The 16989-nt window shown below is 45.8% G+C and overlaps 1 long non-coding RNA gene across 3 annotated transcripts in view; it reads right to left on the bottom strand.

Annotated features, from left to right (window-relative positions):
- The window catches only part of LOC111095951, a 52224-nt gene that overhangs the window by 12527 nt on the left and 22708 nt on the right, over nt 1-16989 (bottom strand). For 2 of the 3 annotated variants that reach the window (XR_005359752.1, XR_005359750.1), the window contains exons 2-5: nt 10487-10542; nt 9484-9571; nt 3247-4098; nt 2984-3130 (exon numbers count right to left, since the gene is read on the bottom strand). This is a non-coding gene — a long non-coding RNA (uncharacterized LOC111095951). The remainder of the gene's footprint in view (nt 1-2983; nt 3131-3246; nt 4099-9483; nt 9572-10486; nt 10543-16989) is intronic. The other variant, XR_005359751.1, reaches the window with a different exon arrangement.

Here is a 16989-nt window from a genome sequence, read left to right on the forward strand (position 1 = left end):
ATTCTGATTTTCCATTCATAAAATAACAACCTAGATTTTAATCCTAAACATTGATTAACCTGGAGGGCTCAGGCTTCTAGTTATTTGCCCACTCCAGGAAGCCATCTCCAGTGCCTCGTGTATAAATTATGCTCCTTTCCCCAGGAGCCAATCACAACATTTAGCACTCTGTATTTCAATCATCCTATTTTCCTATCTCTAGCCCTGACTAGGCAGCAAGATCTATGAACTCTGCTCCGTTTATCACTGTGGCCCTAGCTCATGCACAGTGCCTTTCATATAGTAGTTGCTTGATAAATATTTGTCCAACAGTTGAATGAAAGAGATCTGGAATGACCACTCGCATATTCATTTATTCAATCTCTAACAATACTTGGAAGGATCTTCATCTGAGAACGTTATAAAAAGAACAAAAATAGTGAACTGAGAATAACTCATCTCACACATGGAGATGGGAACTGGCTTTGTCCAGTCAGATGGGTCACAAACAGACCAGTGAAGGAGTAGATTCCAGGGCATGGATGATTGGAAATGAGATGAGTGGACACATGAGTAGACAAAACAAATAACAAAGACTTGCAACAGAATTCTAAGACTCATTTTCGGCCTCAGGCAGGCAGAGGGAATTATCTCCTTCTGTTCTGGTCTAGATCTCTCTCTTTTTCTCTGTTTTTCATTTTCTTGGTATGAAATTTCCTCCATCAGGTAATCACCTGCATCCCCTGCAAACCTATCTGCCGCCCATAAATCTGAATCTGCTCCCCATCTTGTATCTTTAAACTCTTCCTCTTTACTATGTTTTCATATATATGATCAAGATTCCCTATTTTTAAGTCTAACCACACACACACACTTGATTCTGTACTCTTAGAAAGTTCCTTCCTCATCTCTCTCCTTCCCTTCAAACCCAAGCGTGCTCACCTACAGCCTCCACTCCTTTGCCTTTAGCCACTCCTCAAGGCACTAAATCTTATAAACTGTTCTTACCCATGTTACTTGCTAAAACCAACAAATAGCTCTCTGTCCTTCTTTTTCTTGACCTCAACAGCTTTTGCCACCATTGACCAAAAGTTCTTAAACTTCTTCCCTTCTGGGATTCAATGATGCTATTCCCATAGAGGCTTCCTCCCACTCTTTAGACTCACCCTTCCCAGTCTTGATCCTTGACTGGTGAGCACCTCAAGGTTCTTCCTTCCACTGTGAGCTCTTCAAACACTACTCCCAGTTGGACTCATTCAAATCTGTGTCTTTAAAGACCATCTACATGCTCGCACCACCAAAAACCCTTCTCTCCCACCCAGAGCCTTCTCTTCCCCTAAGCACCAGACCTATGTATGGAGCTGCCAAATGGACCTCTTCACCTGGATGTGCCAAAGATGGTTCAAATTCAGCATGTTTAAAATCAAACTTGTTATATCCTTGTTATCCTTGTTACCCTGCTTGTCCTCTCCCTTCTTGTTCTCCTCCCCAGGGATGCCACCTCCATTTTTTAGGCACTGGAACCAGAAACCGGGAAATCATCATCTGCTCCTTCATTGCCATTGTCACCGAGATTCATCAATTCTACCTCCTTAAACTCTCTCTTTAAATCTTAAATTCTAGGGGCAGCTGGGTGACTCAGTTGATTAAGCATCCAACTCTTGATTTCAGCTCAGGTCATGATGTCAGGGTCGTGAGATGCATCCCTGCTCTGTGCTCTGCAGGGAACCTGCTTAAGATTCTCTCTCACCTCCTCTTTTTGGCCCTCCTCTCTCCTGTGTGTCTGTTTGTCTGTCTCTCTCTCTCTCTCTCTAAAAAAAAATAATTTGAAATTCCATCCAATTCTTTCTATCTGCATATCTGCCGTATCAGTCCAGGCTATCGGCACCACTTGCCTGAAAGAACATGGCCTGTGAGCTGCTCTTATCTCCAGTTTTATATTTTCTTCTTAGCCACCAAAGCGATCTTTCTAAAAGAACAGACCAGGAAAAGAATCCCTTCTCTCTCCCACTCCCACTTCACACAAAACCTTTCCTGGCCTCTTCTGAAGACCTCAGGGTAAGCCCATGTCCTCAGCCTCCTTTCTCCTTTCCTGGGTGTTTGCTCATGCTGGCCCCTCTGCCCAGGGTACATTTTTCTCTCCCTTTCTACACTAAGCAAGCTTAGACTCATTTTTTTAAACCTCACTCAGTGCCTTTCCAGAGAAGTCTTCCATGACTCCCAGCCTTATTAAAAGGCTGCCTCTGTGGTCTCCTGATTTAAGTGCATGTGGCCCTTCCCCCCATAGTGTGCCACAACCAGTGAGTAATGTGAAAGTTTCAGTCTCAGTGAACTAGGGAGCCTAGACCCTGGTGCATGTGAAGCATTTAATAATTATTTTGGGGCAGCCCTGGTGGCTCAGTGGTTTAGCGCCACCTTCAGCCCAGGGCCTGATCCTGAAGACCCGGGATCGAATCCCACGTCAGGCTCCCTGCATGCAGCCTGCTTCTCCCTCTGCCTGTGTCTCTGCCCCTGTGTGTGTGTGTGTGTGTGTGTGTGTGTGTGTGTGTGTTTTCGGTCTCTCATGAATAAATAAAATCTTTCTAAAAAATAATTATTATTATTTTGTATATGAGTGAATGATGGATGGGTGGAAAGAAGGCCAGCTGGGTGAAGGAAATCATCTTTCCCTCTTAAATTCACTCTACATTGTATATCCATAATGCCCTCTAGTGCCTGATAGGTTCACTGTCAGTTTAGAAGCTACTGGGCCAATTAGCAGACATGTACTGAATGTCTACTATGTGAAATACCCAGTGCTGGGCACAGAATGATCTTACAGTCTAGTAGAGCAATGACATATGTACCAAAGAATCACCCTACACTGGATGTTGCATGAGGCAAAGAGCCAATCAAATAGCAAGAGAATAAAGAAACTAGAATTCAGCTAGGCTAACTGGACAAATATCCTAGTCTCTCTGGACTCCATTTGCTCACCTATAAAAACATGGGTCGCAATACTTACTTTCTCAGGGTTTTGAGGAGGATTCAAGAAGAAAATGTTCATTCCAGACATGTGCCAGTTTCCCTACAGAGTAGGCCCTCAGTAAGAGCCACCTTCTTTCTTTTCCACCTGCTTATTCACTCCTGAATCTGCGACTCCCCCTGGAACCTATGAAAGCAAATTGAGGTGAGGGGAAAGCAGCTCCATCCATGCCCACAGAGCCAGCACACTTTAAAACCCTTGATTTTAAAAAGCTGGTGATTCCCAGGGAGTCCATATGGTACCTGGGAAAGTGCTCCTGGAACTTAGGCCCCATCTCCTCTGCGGCACTGAGTTAGGTCTGTGTGGAGCAGATGCATTTACTGCTGTCCTTGGTCTAATAGGATTATGAACCCCAGATTGCCTTCTGTCAGCATCTGGAGATGATTGTGGGATTCTTCTCTCCCAAAGCCTATCCTTGCTGCTCACGAGCCACAGGACACAATCCCATCTTCAAGAGGACATGTGAAATCCTGAGGCCTGGGCCCCGTCTTCCTCCGCACCTATCTGTACTCTCCTCCAAACACGCGGAGCCCTCCTGTGAGCCCAACGCCTTGCTCTCCAGCCCCTCTGAGCCTTCTTCATACTGTGTTGTCTGCCTGGAGTGCTCTGTCCCCAGTTCAGCACCCACCAAAGTCATCTCCACTTTTGAAGAACCAGCTCAGGCATCATCACCTCCTTTGCGCAGCTTCCTCATGTCTGGGCTGGCTACCCCTCCCGGGGGCTCCCACAGCACTCAGCCCCTTTGACTGCCACTTTCTGACCTTCTGTGGGTGCCTCCATTGGACTCTGAGCTTAATGAGAGCAGAAGCAGGCCCTCTCCAATGCTGAAGCCTGTAGCCCTCCCCACAGGGCTAACTCAACAAGGGCTCAGCAAAGAGCCTTGGGTTGAACTGCCCCACGGGGCTCCAGGGAGTCATTCTCTGAGGTTTCTCTAATTGCTGGTACAGACATGTTTGCCCAAATTTCATCTGAAGACTGTCGCTGCCCTGTCCACTGGGTCATCCTTGTCTACCTGAACCATCCTTTTAGTTAACCTGTGCCCACTTTGAAGCCTTGTGTGCTGAGAAAGGCAGAGTCAAAGCCAAAGGGTGTAGCTGGAAGAAGCAGAACCAGAGCAAAAGCCCAAGTTAAAGTCAAGTTAGAATAAATGCATAGTCATAAATATTAGGCTGCACTTTTTCTTTTAACCATTTATTCAGTACTTACCATGATCCAGGTATACTTTGGAGTTCCCTAACACACTCACTTATTTAATCTGCACAACTGCAAGACGAGGCTGGTCCAATGGATAATGTTATTCCCGTTTTATGCATGGGGGAAAATGAGGCACTGAGAGGTCAAGTGACTTGCCCAAGGGCACAAGCCCAGAAATAGGTGAAGAAGAGATTCTTTCAGAAGCAGACAGAATCAAGAAGAGGAGGATGAGCAGAGTGAGGAATGGGGCAGGTGGGCGACCTGTTCATTCACCTAGTCATTCATTCATTCAATAAAGAATGTTAGGCATCTGTGCTTGGCTCTGTGTCAGACTCTGGAATTATAGTGGTGAACAAACAAGTTCAGTCCCTGGCCTTATGGTGCTCATAGTAGAGGAATTAGGCAAATAACCACTCAACTAATAAATGAGCATACATTATGGAAAGTGCTAGAAGCAAAAAGTACATGACACCATGAGACCAAATAGAAAGAGGTATCTAATAAATATCAGGGGTGAGGAAATGATCTTCCTGCTGAGACAAAAAAAAAAAAAAAATGTGTTAACCAAATGAAAGAGAGAAAAGAGAAAGCTCTAAGCATATACAAAGGTCCTGGGGCAAGAAGGTGTTTCAGTATTCAAGAAACTGGAAGAAGAAGAGACAAGAAATGAGGCTGGTGTGGTAGGCATGGGCTAGATCGCACAGGGCTTTAGTAGGGAGCATGTGGGAAGGGGAATAGTGGGAGCCTTGAAAGGGAAGTCAGAGGTGGATCTTAAACACCACACTTAAAAATTGGTGCTTTATTTTCGATATACAAGATGCCTAGGTTATCTTGGAAGCCAAGACAGGGTCTTGGGCCTATCACTTTAGAGATTAAAAAATAAAAATAACCAAAAGGATATGTGTTTGGTGGGGTGGGTGTGAGGAGATTTAAAATACCCAAAAGGAGTACAAAATGGCCAAATGATCCCAGACTGGAAAGAGTTCACCCCTTCCTACCCTTGATATCTTCATCAACTCAGGCGCTCTGCAAAATAATAAGCTATCATTTATCCACGTTCTGCAAGGTAGCATTACAACTGAGTCAGGGCAATAAATCAGGCACATATAATTTGAGCCCTGAAGTACAGTAATTCTTCTTTTAATGCAACATCTGGTATAGATAATACAATTTGCAGGGGGGGAAGGGGCAACGAATGCTACAGCAGGGCCCTCATTATTGTGCAAGCGTTGCTCGCAGGCTGACTTCCCTCCCATCCTTCCAGCAACACCAAGGACTTAAAAAGGACCTTTATTATTATTCCCTTGGCTGGCCAAAAGGGAACTCGAGTTAATTATAGACTTGTTTGCCGGTTATTAATTAAACCCCAGCTAAACATAAAAACACAGGGGAAGTGCCATTTCCCGCTCCCTGCTTGCAGCCTCGTGGAGCTGAGCTGACGTTCCTGACTTTGCGGTCCACTCTGCGTCCTGTTTCCTCTGCGGATTTTCTCAGGAGGGTCCCAGGGCCTTTGCCCTGTGTGCAAACAAAACCTTATTTTTAGCTGGGAAGGAACACAAAATTGAAAGCTCCGAAAGGGCAGGGTGACAATAGGAGGAAGCATGCAGACACTGACTGGTTATGACACCCAAGGCCCCAGGGACAGCCACACCCTCCCATGCCCCTCAGCCTCCTGGGCTCTCCAGCCTCACTGGTCCCCAGTTGACACCCCAGCTTGGCCAGCACAGTCTATGCAGTGACAGCTCCACGTGACTAGGGCAAGCCTTGGGTCACATGACCAGAGCTCCAAGCTTGCCCCCCCCCCCTTCCTAGCTCCACAGCAATGAGAGAGTGGCAGGGACCTCTCCCAAAAGTAGACACTGACAGCACTCCTTCCTACATGTGCTGGGAATCTCACACAAGACAAGGCTCGTCAAGCACTCTGCAGGCTCCCAGGACATGGCTGCTTAAAAATATTTGTTTCCTTCCCCTCATTCTTCCGGGATGGCAGGCTTAGTGTCTGTATCTCCTACGTAAATATCAAAGGTGTACACATGACCTTGGCACATCTCAGATTCTTTCTAAGCTTCTATTTTCTCATTTCTAAAATGGAAGCAGGACCAGTGCCCACCAGGGGTGATTGCAGGGAGAATCAAATTAGGCAATGGGAGACACCCAGTGCCTGCCTCTGATCAGATGCTCAGTGTGGGTTGATGATTGAATTAGCCTCAGAAAACAATCCTCCAAATAATTAAAGAGGAGAATATCAAGCCAGTATCTGTGGCATGAAAAAGAAGAGAGATATTAATCAAAGGGAATCACACCAAACTAGGCTTATTTCTTACTGGAGTTGAGATACATTACCAGATCAAGAACATCCCATGGGTGTTGTACAAATACATCGTAAGAGTATTTGCCAGATTCCTTGCCAAAATCTAGCTAGACCATCAACCTCGCCCTCAAAATCTTCCAGGGGGCATATTCTCTGCTCATCCGTAGAGAGCTGTGGCCATCACTGTCTGATTCACCTAACCCGCACTGTTTCTTAAAGGGGAAGAGCCAAGGACAGAGCCCTTGACCACCAGTAATCATTTTCAAAACAAGATTCCTTAATGTGGCTAGTCACATGGATGAAAACAGAAAGCATTCCAGTTAAAGTTGCAGATGAAACAAAACTTGAGGGAATTGTTCATGTGACTTCCAGACTCTGAGCACTGTGCTCTTCATACACCCCTACGTCGCCCAGCCAAACTACAGACTGTCAGGTCTGCATCAAAACTTGCCCACCCCACCCACTGGAGTGGGTGTGGACAGCCTGCCCTGGCACTGGCTGTGCAACTTGTGAACAAGGACCTTCACTGGCATCATTTAGTTCTGTTCAAACAATTTATTTCTCTCATTTTTTATTGTTCTAAGTGGATTGTTTCCACCCTCCACCCATCTCCTGGCAGCAATCCTGAGACTCAGAGTCACATCTTATTCTGCTGAGAAATCCCTATGATAGAGAAGCTCGAGATACAACAGTGAACAGGCCTACAAGACCTTTACAGGAGAAACAGATGGCAAACACATAATTGCACAAATAATTATTCAATCACCATTTCACTAAGCACCATATGCTAAAAGAGCAATAGGATAAAGGGACCAGAGCTAATGTCTTACTTGATCTCTTAAAAACTTCCTCATGAGTAGTCCATAAATTGTTCTGCCCATTGTAAAGGTGAAAGTGAAGCCTGTGATAGACACCATGGAGCTACTGTAGAAGGAAGGAAGGGGGGGGGTGGCAAAAGCTTTGTGAATTTTGAAGTGCTACATACATGAAAAGGTGATGACAACTGTTGTGGGGTTTTTTTAAGATTTTTATTTATTTATTTATTTGACAAAGAGAGAGAGCACAAGCAGCAGCAGCAGAGAGAGAAGTAGGCTCCATGCTCCATGCTGAGCAGGGAGCCCAATGCAGGACTGGATCCCAGGACCTCTGGGTCATTACCTGAGCCAAAGGCAGATGCTTAACCAACTGAACCACCTGGACACCCCAACAACTGTCATTCTTGTACTTTGGGAAACCAAGCTTGAGATTCCATCACAAATTTTTTAAATACCTGACATCGGAGTTTCCATTTCTTTCCTTCTTCTAGCCTTCTGTGGGATGATGAGGTAAGATAGGGACATTGAGAGAGGCTATCTCAACATTGACATCTACCCTATATTGCATCACCCACCAAATAAAATTTTTCCATACCAACTGTATTAACTTGGAAAAATCCTTCAACTTCTCGAAATGTCCACCTAGTCCCCAAGAAACAGCTGACAATATTATCTATCCCACAGGATTCTGGTCAGCAGTAAATGAAACAATATATATACAGCCTGACACATACGCAGTGCTTAGTAAATAATAGCAAGAATTTCCATTGCCTCCCCCCTTCCCTTCCTTCCCTTTCTTTCCTCTTCCCCACCTCTTCTCTCTGGAGAGGTCTTCACTGCCCAAGAAGATGAATCAGCATTCCAGGAGCCTGGCAGAAGGCTGCTGTCAGAGGCGTGCCCTACCCTGTCAATATGTGGCTTTGGTCTTGTCTCCAGGAACTCAAATTTTAAAAAGAAATACAATTGGCATGCTCCTCACTGCTAATTTACCACTTGCTCTTCAGGTCTTATCAATTGCATGAAGGGAAAGGAATTGATTGGGAGGTGGGGGGATAAGGGGAAAGGGTGGTTTGGGAACTTATCTGCACCTCTGAGAACTTATGAATAGTTTAATAAGAAAATTCCTTCTCTCCTTTCTCTAAGAGTAGAGCAGTGATGCATTTGCCATTCTCCTTAAACAGAAAAATTGGGGGACGGCATTGGAAATACAGCTTGACTGTGGTGTTGGAAAGGCTTAAAGATCCAAAGTCTATAGACCTGCTACATGTCCCAGGACGTCCATATGCAAAACTGATGGTAGGATGTACTCTGGGAGAGCCTTTATTTTCCCGGAGCTGGCATGCTTCTTTGTGGTGATGAGGAAAACGTGTCCTGACACCTATCCCATGCCCAACTTTTGCTAGGTGCAGCTGGGCATGTGGAGAATAAGAGAGTGGCAACCTTACCCTTGAAGCTCACAGGTAACCTTTTGCAGACTAGACATAGCAAGTTGGAATGGGAAGGAAATTACAGAGCAAGAAACAAACCCACTTGCTGGGAAGTAATGTTTACTATTAACCAGCTGCAATGTATTAAGTGCTGGGTCTTCCCTCTTAATATGTACTTGGCCCTGACAATGATACTGAATAGTAGAAATTTTTAGACAAGAGAGATATGTAGCTTGTACTTGTATTGCATAGAAGACACTGGAGCCCAGAGACCATAAGTGGCAGAGATAGAATTTGTATTTGGATCTGACTCCAGAACCCATTCTTGTCTGGGCTGTCACATAGTCACCAAAGAACATGAATAAGTGAGGCTAGAAACAAATAAAATTATTGCGGTAGGCAAGTTTAACTCAAAATTCACAGCAAGGGTGGGGAAATTCATTATTGGGGAAAATAGCTCCTTGTTTTTTCTTAAATTAGAACCTTATAAATGAGTGGTCCCGTGTCCTCAAGAAAAGGTTAGAATATGGGCAGGATCCTCCACTGAAATAGAGAAGCATGTAATTGGTTTTAGAAAGACTTCCATCCAAAATGATTAAATCAAGTTTTGGCACATAAAAGGGTGAGGTTCAGTTATTGGAAAATTTACTTAGGTGACACAGCTCATTTCCTGATGGAACCAGATTAATGGGACATTACTGAACCTAATTCCTCAAGAAGTAAATGACTCACCTCTCCTCCTGCTGGGCTGCCTGGAGCTTTCCATGTGTTTGGCCTTCTGCCCTTTCTGAAAACTCAAGTGCTAGGATGGGAAGCTCAGCTGGAAGGGAAAAGGAAAAGCATCAATCCTCATTTCTTTACCTCCTCGTTCTCCATTAATTAGGTCTTAAACTAAGCAGCATCTGAATAGCCAAAATAGATCCCCCTCCTACCAAGTTTCAAGCTTATACTAAGTTATTTGGAGCTTCCTGGGAAGGCCTGGGGTGCTCAAGATGGCTAGAAGGGCAGGATCTTGGAAAAAAACAAGATTAGAGAATGGTAGTAAGGAGGTCTGGGGGTGGATCTCTCAGAATGGGCACAAAGCATGAGGCTATTTGTGTCTGGTAGATGTTCACACGGACAAGAAAATATGTTGTCCACAGCTAAGGAAGACTCAGTAATCAAATGGTCAAGATGTCTTATTTTGTGGTTATGTGGTTTCTCTTCTCCATCACCCTGATGTTTGTTCAGTGGGCTCATGAACAAGGTGGTTGCGATTGCAGGAATTCAGATTAGCAGTGCTATAGCCAGATTGATTTTGGGCAAAGAAATCTATGTTACTGAACCACACAGGAGTGTCCAACCCATCAACCATAGAGAACATGGCTGAGTCTCGGGTGTGGAGTTACTTGCAGGGAGAGCATTTAGCCACATGGTCTGATCAAGTACTGGGCAGTGATCTATATTCACTAGAACAGATATATATATACACATATACACATATGGATTTGATTTCCCTGCTCACGATGTTTCTGACAACTCTCCATTGGTAGCCATGAAAATACCTTATGTCCAGGGATCCCTGGGTGGCTCAGCGGTTTAGCGCCTGCCTTTGGCCCAGGGCATGATCCTGGAGTCCTGGGATCGAGTCCCGCGTTGGCCTCCCGGCATGGAGCCTGCTTCTCCCTCTGCCTCTCTCTCTCTGTGTCTATCATAAATAAATAAATCTTTAAAAAAAAAAAAGAAAAGAAAATACCTTATGTCCATCATGGATTCCCACACAGCATTGCTTCTGACCAAGAAATGTATTATCTAGAGAAAGACAAAAAGGGCTCATGACCATGAGTTTCATCGTGAATGTTACCACTCACAAGCCGACCATCCGATAGATAGAAGGATGCAAGGACTGTTAAAGACACAGTTGTGGTGATTGCTAGATGGCAGTATTAGCCAGGATGGGGGACTATGCCACGAGATGCAATATATATTCTGAACTACTAATTCATATTGGGTGCCACTTTCCCATAGCCCAACTACTTGGGTATAAAAACGAAGTGACAGAAGGAGCTTCTTTCCCCATTAACTCTAGTGACCCATTTGCAAAAATTTTTCCATTCCTGCAAATCTGGGTTCTGCTGGCTTAGAGGTTTTAATTCCCAAGGAAGGGATGTTTCTACCAGGTGGCACAACAACGGGTCTTGAGCTGGCACCCGAGACTGCCAAAAAGTGGGTTGGTGCTCTTGTAACATGAACTAACGTGACTAGTGGTAAAAGTTAATGGAAGATCCTAGAAACCCAGCACATCAGATCTACTCTAGGTTTAAACCTTCCAGGAATGACTGTCAGGGCCCCCATATCCAGGTAAAGAACATAACCGACTGGGCTGATAAGTTAGGCAAAGGGAACATGAATGCAGCAGTGGAATAAGGAAGCTCCAACTTGAACTGTGCTCTTGCCATCTGTCGTAGAAATGAGGAAGGTTAAAAAAAAAAAAAGAAAGAAAGAAATGAGGAAGGTTGCAACTGCGCAGGCAGTCTTCCATACCGCCGATTCCTCCCTAGCATCGAAACAAAGCCTGGGTGATTTTGGCTGGCTGGCAAAAATACATGCAAGGATCACTGCGGAAGAGAATGTCTTGCTTTCCAGCTTCTCTCATGGAAGTAGCACTGACCAACCCCAAGTCAAACACTATGGCCTTTCTCTGACACATAAGTATCTGGCTCAAGGAGATCCCAGAGTGCTCACTGGATGGCAACTCTCAGTGTCACAGCAGCAGGTTTTGCAAATAGTTCTTTTTAGATACAAGCAAACCCTCAACACATCCCTATCCTAAGTCCAAAGCTAAAACTTTTTTTTTTTCTTTTTTGTAGGAATAAAGAGGGTCCACTACTGACCCAAGGACAAGGGAAGAAAAAATTGAATTGAAATTGGTCATTGCAAAGGTAAAACTGGGGTGTAAGGCCCACACCTGCTTTCCCAGGAAGTCCTATTAAAATGGACAATGGCCCAATTGTCCTCCCCTGCTGAAAGAAACTCTGGAGTCCCCAACCTGGGAGCCACTGTGTTTTTCTATTTCTTTCCTTGAAACACAATTTATGGGAAATACTGTGAGATCTCAGGGGGGGAAACAAAAGGCTGGCAGTAAAATGAAACACCTAATTAATAGAACTGCTCCACTGCTGCCAGGGAGCTTTTCTACAAGATCCCTGGTTCCTGGAGAGAAGGAGGTAAGGGAGAGGGACCCGCCAGCACCTGTCGCTCACTGTCCACACCACGCTGCCTGAAGGTGGCACAGGGAGTGGTCACAAGGCATTCACTTGGAAGTCAGATGGCCTAGGTGCAAATCCAACGTTTGTCACTTACTTGGACAAGTGGCACAACCCCCCTGGGCCTGTAAAAGGAGGGCGATTGGTGTCCTTCTTCAGGTGACTGGGAAAGTGAGGTGAGTTCATCAAAGCACTTGGGAAAGTATAGCAGGTGCGTTAGCTATTGGTGTTAAGTGTCAGGCAAGCCCAGCGTTGTCTGAGCGCACGTGGCTGTTTGCGGGGAGAGCCAGACCTTGCTCCACAGCTGAAAGGTTGTAAAGGCTGAGATGCTTACAAGATACCATGCCTGCCCCTCCCCTGGGAGGGGGCTTTCTCATCATTGTGTCCCTCCGCAGTATGAGTCCACAGAGGGCTCAGGATCCCCTGCCTCATACAGGCGCAGCTTGCGGACTGTGGGGACAGGGCCCAGGGACAAGCAAGCCCTTGCAGCCTGGGCCTGGCTGTTAGAATCAAGAAAGGAGATGAAAGAAGAGTGGGCCTGAGCAAAGGGACAGCTCTGTGGGCTTTAGCTCACGTGCAGCACGCATCTGCCCAGCCCTGACTAGAAGGGATCGCACAGCAAAATGGATTGAGGCTCATCTGGGACGGCGATTTTGCAAGGAGTCTTCTTGAACCCTCACCCCAGTGACTTTTTCAACTTTATCATTTTTCAAAACAATATAAGGTCTTGGCAACCAGCCTACTTCTCTCTCCAGCCTCCCACCCCACCTGCCTCCTGCAGAATACCACAAAGTAAAGCATCTGGCAAAACACTTCAAACATAGTAGGTGTTCAGCATTGCCAGAAGGTTCCAGGACCTGCAGGCTACTCCCTACAGCTCCCAGTGGATTTACTGAACTTCTAAAAGTAGCCACTCCCCTGAGGTTTGCAAAGAATGCATTGTACACCCCTGTCCTTTCCTTCCTCCCTCTCCCTACCCCCGGGAAGTCCTCTCTGCAGCCAGGACAGCCCGGACTGGGGGCTCCACCTCAGTACATTCGCTTGAGTGTGGATATGTGTGTCTTCCCCCTGGGAAGAGGCATATGAAGTCCCGCCCCTAAGCGCCCCCCACCCCCGCCAACCCCCATCCCAAATTGAAACAAGCTGGTTGCAATTGTGAGCGAGCCCAGTGCACACCAGCTGGGCCCTGCTTGCAGCTTCAGAAAATGCTGTTTCATGTTCAGATGCAAATGACTATTTCCTCTCTCGAGCTTGCCCGGACTGTGTTCCAATCTGAACAGGGAGCAGAGGGGAACAGAGGCTCTGGGGGAAAGCTTGGCCAGGGCTGTCAGGATGAATTATGCTGCCCTGAAGCTTTCCCCAAATTCAGAGAGCGGTCAGTGCTCCATGGGAGGTGCAGAAAACAGGAGGAGGGTGATGTTCCCAGAGTCTCTCCCCAGCTGCCCCTGACCCCATCCTACTGCCAACCCCCCGGGGAGAGGCGTTTGTGTTCCCTAAGCACTTTCACGGGTTCTGAACTGGTTCTCCAACCTCCAGCATGCCCTCTCCAGTCTGTCCAAAAGCCTGCTGCCAGAGTGATTCAATCATTCATTCATTCAAATATCCATTATCGGACATTTACTCTGTTGTAGGCACAGAGGATATAGCAGGAACCACACAGAGGAGGTGAACCTGTCCTCAGAGCCTTATATATGATCTTTCTCCTGCACAGCTTTCCAACTTCAAAAGTCCTCAGTGGCTCCTCTGGCCAATTGAATAAAAACTAGTCTCCTTCCTAACTCTGGGAAACGAACTAGAGGTGGTGGAAGGGGAGGTGGGTGGGGGGTGGGGGCGGTTGGGTGAGGGGCACTGAGGGGGGCACTTGATGGGATGAGCACTGGGTGTTATTCTATATGTTGGCAAATTGAACACCAATAAAAAATAAATTTACAAAAAAAAAAAAGAAAACAAATGAGAATTCCTGCAGGGGATATGGATGGACATTGGGGTAATTGGGTGATGGGCATTAAAGAAGGGCACTCAACGTAATGAACGCTGGGTGTTATATGCAACTGATGAATCACTAAATTCTACCCCGAAACTAATAATACACCATATACTAACTAAATTAAATTTAAATAAAAATATAAAAGAAATTAAAAAAAAAAAAACTGGTCTCCTTACTGCAGGCAAGTTTCTCCAGACCCCCAACTGGACTGTCCAGTCCTATGGCTCATTCTTCACAGTCTATAACTCAGCCATGAGCCCACTGAACATCTACCAGCAGGCAGGCCCGGCTCCCACACTATCTCCCTGAAGACTTTCAGGATTCCCCACAGGAATGGACCCCTCCTTCCTTCCTGTTCTCGTAGCAGCATCCCAGGAATTTATAGCGGGGAGGGGGGGGAATAGCAGAGATTATCCAAAAATCAAACGGACTCTTTCATGGTCCCATCCTCCCCAGGCTTCATTGTGTACAACTAATTAATTCACACTGTGGTTAACATGACTCAGAGTCCTGGATGTAGGCATTTAACTAAAATTTATTGAGGACCTAATACGTGCCAAGGTCTGGCCTGCACTCTCATCTATTTTACTCCTCCCATCCTCTATGTTCTCCTACTTACAGATGAGATATGCAAACTCTGAGAGATGAAGTGATTTACCCAACGTCACACAGCTGGGGGAGGTCAGGGATCCCTTGCTGGTCTTGCAGCCATGCCCCTCCTGACCTGTTGCACACAAATCCTCCGGGACACTGTGGGGTATACTGGGAGTGCCTGTGCAAAGTTATAGGAAAAGCACTGGGCGTCTACCTGGGGTATCCTTTTCACTTACTGGTAAGTAATTTAAATACTACTTGATGTCAAAAATATCTACATTAAAACAAACCCAGATGTTGCATATTATGCAATGGAATTTTAAGATTGCATAAATTTGGAAGATGAAATGCAAGTCTTCAGGTCCATTTTACACCAGAGGGGGGCTCTTCGGGCTGTGCTCCAGGCTTTCAGCTGGCACCCATTCAGCCTCCCATGCAATGAGGGCCACTTGGATAGACCAGTTTTCTTTAATATTGTATTGTCCTACAGAACAGTGTAAACTCCTCCCCTTCTAAGAGCTGGGCCTGGTCTGTGGCAGGTACCTGACTGATATCATCACGTGAGTGACACGTGAAACAGAGTTGATTTCTCTCCTCTTGTAGCGTCATTGGTTCTCTAGGGACCTTAGCTGCCCTGCCCTAAAGAAAAGCATAATGGTGGAATTTCAGTCATTGTGTCAAGAAATAGGAGGCATTTACATTGTAGGGGTGTGAAGAGGAGAGGACTCCATATCCCTCAATGACTCTGTTCCACATAATTTAGAATTGATTCTCGCTGGTATTGACTAGGAGCAAGGCTGGGTTTCCTGAGAACAAATGAGTTCTGGAAAACATGTGTTTTTGTTTTCGTTTTGTTAATGATCTGGCAAGAGCAACTCGGATTTAATATGTAGCACATGAGCCACCACATCCTCACCTCCCCACTTCTTATGTCTGCGGCAAACTTGGCTGCTTAGTGCAAACCTCATTTCTTCTAGATTCCAGACTTCAGGATCCTTCTCAACACAGCACTCGGGAAGCCGCTACCAATGGATTGGAATTGGCTCAAGAGATAAGATTTTTAGGATCCTTTTTGGTTTTGCGGGGGGATGGTAGGGGGAAGGTTGCCCTCCTTGATTTGCAGTCGTCAGCTGGAGGAGACTATTCTAGTTCTTCCCGGGTCAGTTCAACAAATACTAAGTACATGCTTTACAAATGTCCACCTCGGACCTGCTTCTAGAGAGAAACCTGACCATGACCATCTCCTCTATAAAACTCTTCTGTGGCTTTATGTTCCCTGCAGGATAAGGTCCACATTCCTTTACCCATATTTAGGGCTCTCCATTGTCTGTCCTAGCAAGATTTCCAGGCTCCTCTTATGGCACATCTGCCCAGTGACCCTGCACTCCAGCCTCTGAACCACATTCCCACCTGACCATCTACTATCTCCATGCCTCTGCATACTTGCTCCCTTGGCCTGGAACAACTTGCTCCCTCCCTTGCCTAGATCAGTGGTTCTCAAACTTGAGCATACATTAAAGGAATGGTTAAAACACAGATTTCTGGGCCCCAAGCCCAGAGTTTCAGATTGAGGGAAGGGCTCCAAGAACTTGCATTTCTCACAGTATCCCAAAGTGGTGGTGCTACCAGGCTAGGGACCACACTTTGATAACTACAGCTCTAGATAATTCTGGCCTTTCAAGCTCAACTCAGACTTCATTTCTTCCAGAAAGTCCCCCACCCACCCACCTGGACTTTCCCATACTGTGTTGGGTGCCTCTGCCGGGCCCCCCCTATTTACTCTGTCCTAGTACCTAAAAGGTTATGCAGAAATCACCTATCAATTTGGCTATATTGCCTTCATTGTTAAGCTCTTTGAGACTTCAGCTCAACCACGTCTTTTTCATCTCCATGTCCCTAACACCTACTAACCAGCAGAAGTTCCCCTACAGTTTTTAATGAATATAAACCCTCCTGTGAGCAAAGGGCAGATGGAACCGAATTTCAAGGAAACACATGATGTAATGAGGAGAAATATTATTGCCATGGTTCCCTCCTCTCTCACCTGGAGCACTGCCTCAATCTCCTCCCTCTGGTCCGAACACCTCCCTTCCCTCCCCCACACCAACTCTGCCACACTCTTGCTTATACTTTTCCACGACACCACATGGCCATCAGGAAAAAGGCTGAATTCCTCATCCTCACATTCCAAGTCTCCAGAGCAGGGCCCCAACATAATCTTCCATCCTCATCCTCTTACATACTAGGTTCTTAATATCCCAAACCGCTTTATCCTTCCATGCTATTTCCTCCACAGAGACTGTCCTTCGCCCTTGTCTTCCTGGAAAATTTTTATTTGTATGTCAGAGACCAGATCAAGTATCACCATCTCCATGAAGCCCTCCTTGATTACTCCAGACCTGAAGACTTATT

This window comes from Canis lupus, chromosome 5 (assembly GCF_011100685.1).
Source record: "Canis lupus familiaris isolate Mischka breed German Shepherd chromosome 5, alternate assembly UU_Cfam_GSD_1.0, whole genome shotgun sequence".
NCBI lineage: Eukaryota > Metazoa > Chordata > Mammalia > Carnivora > Canidae > Canis > Canis lupus.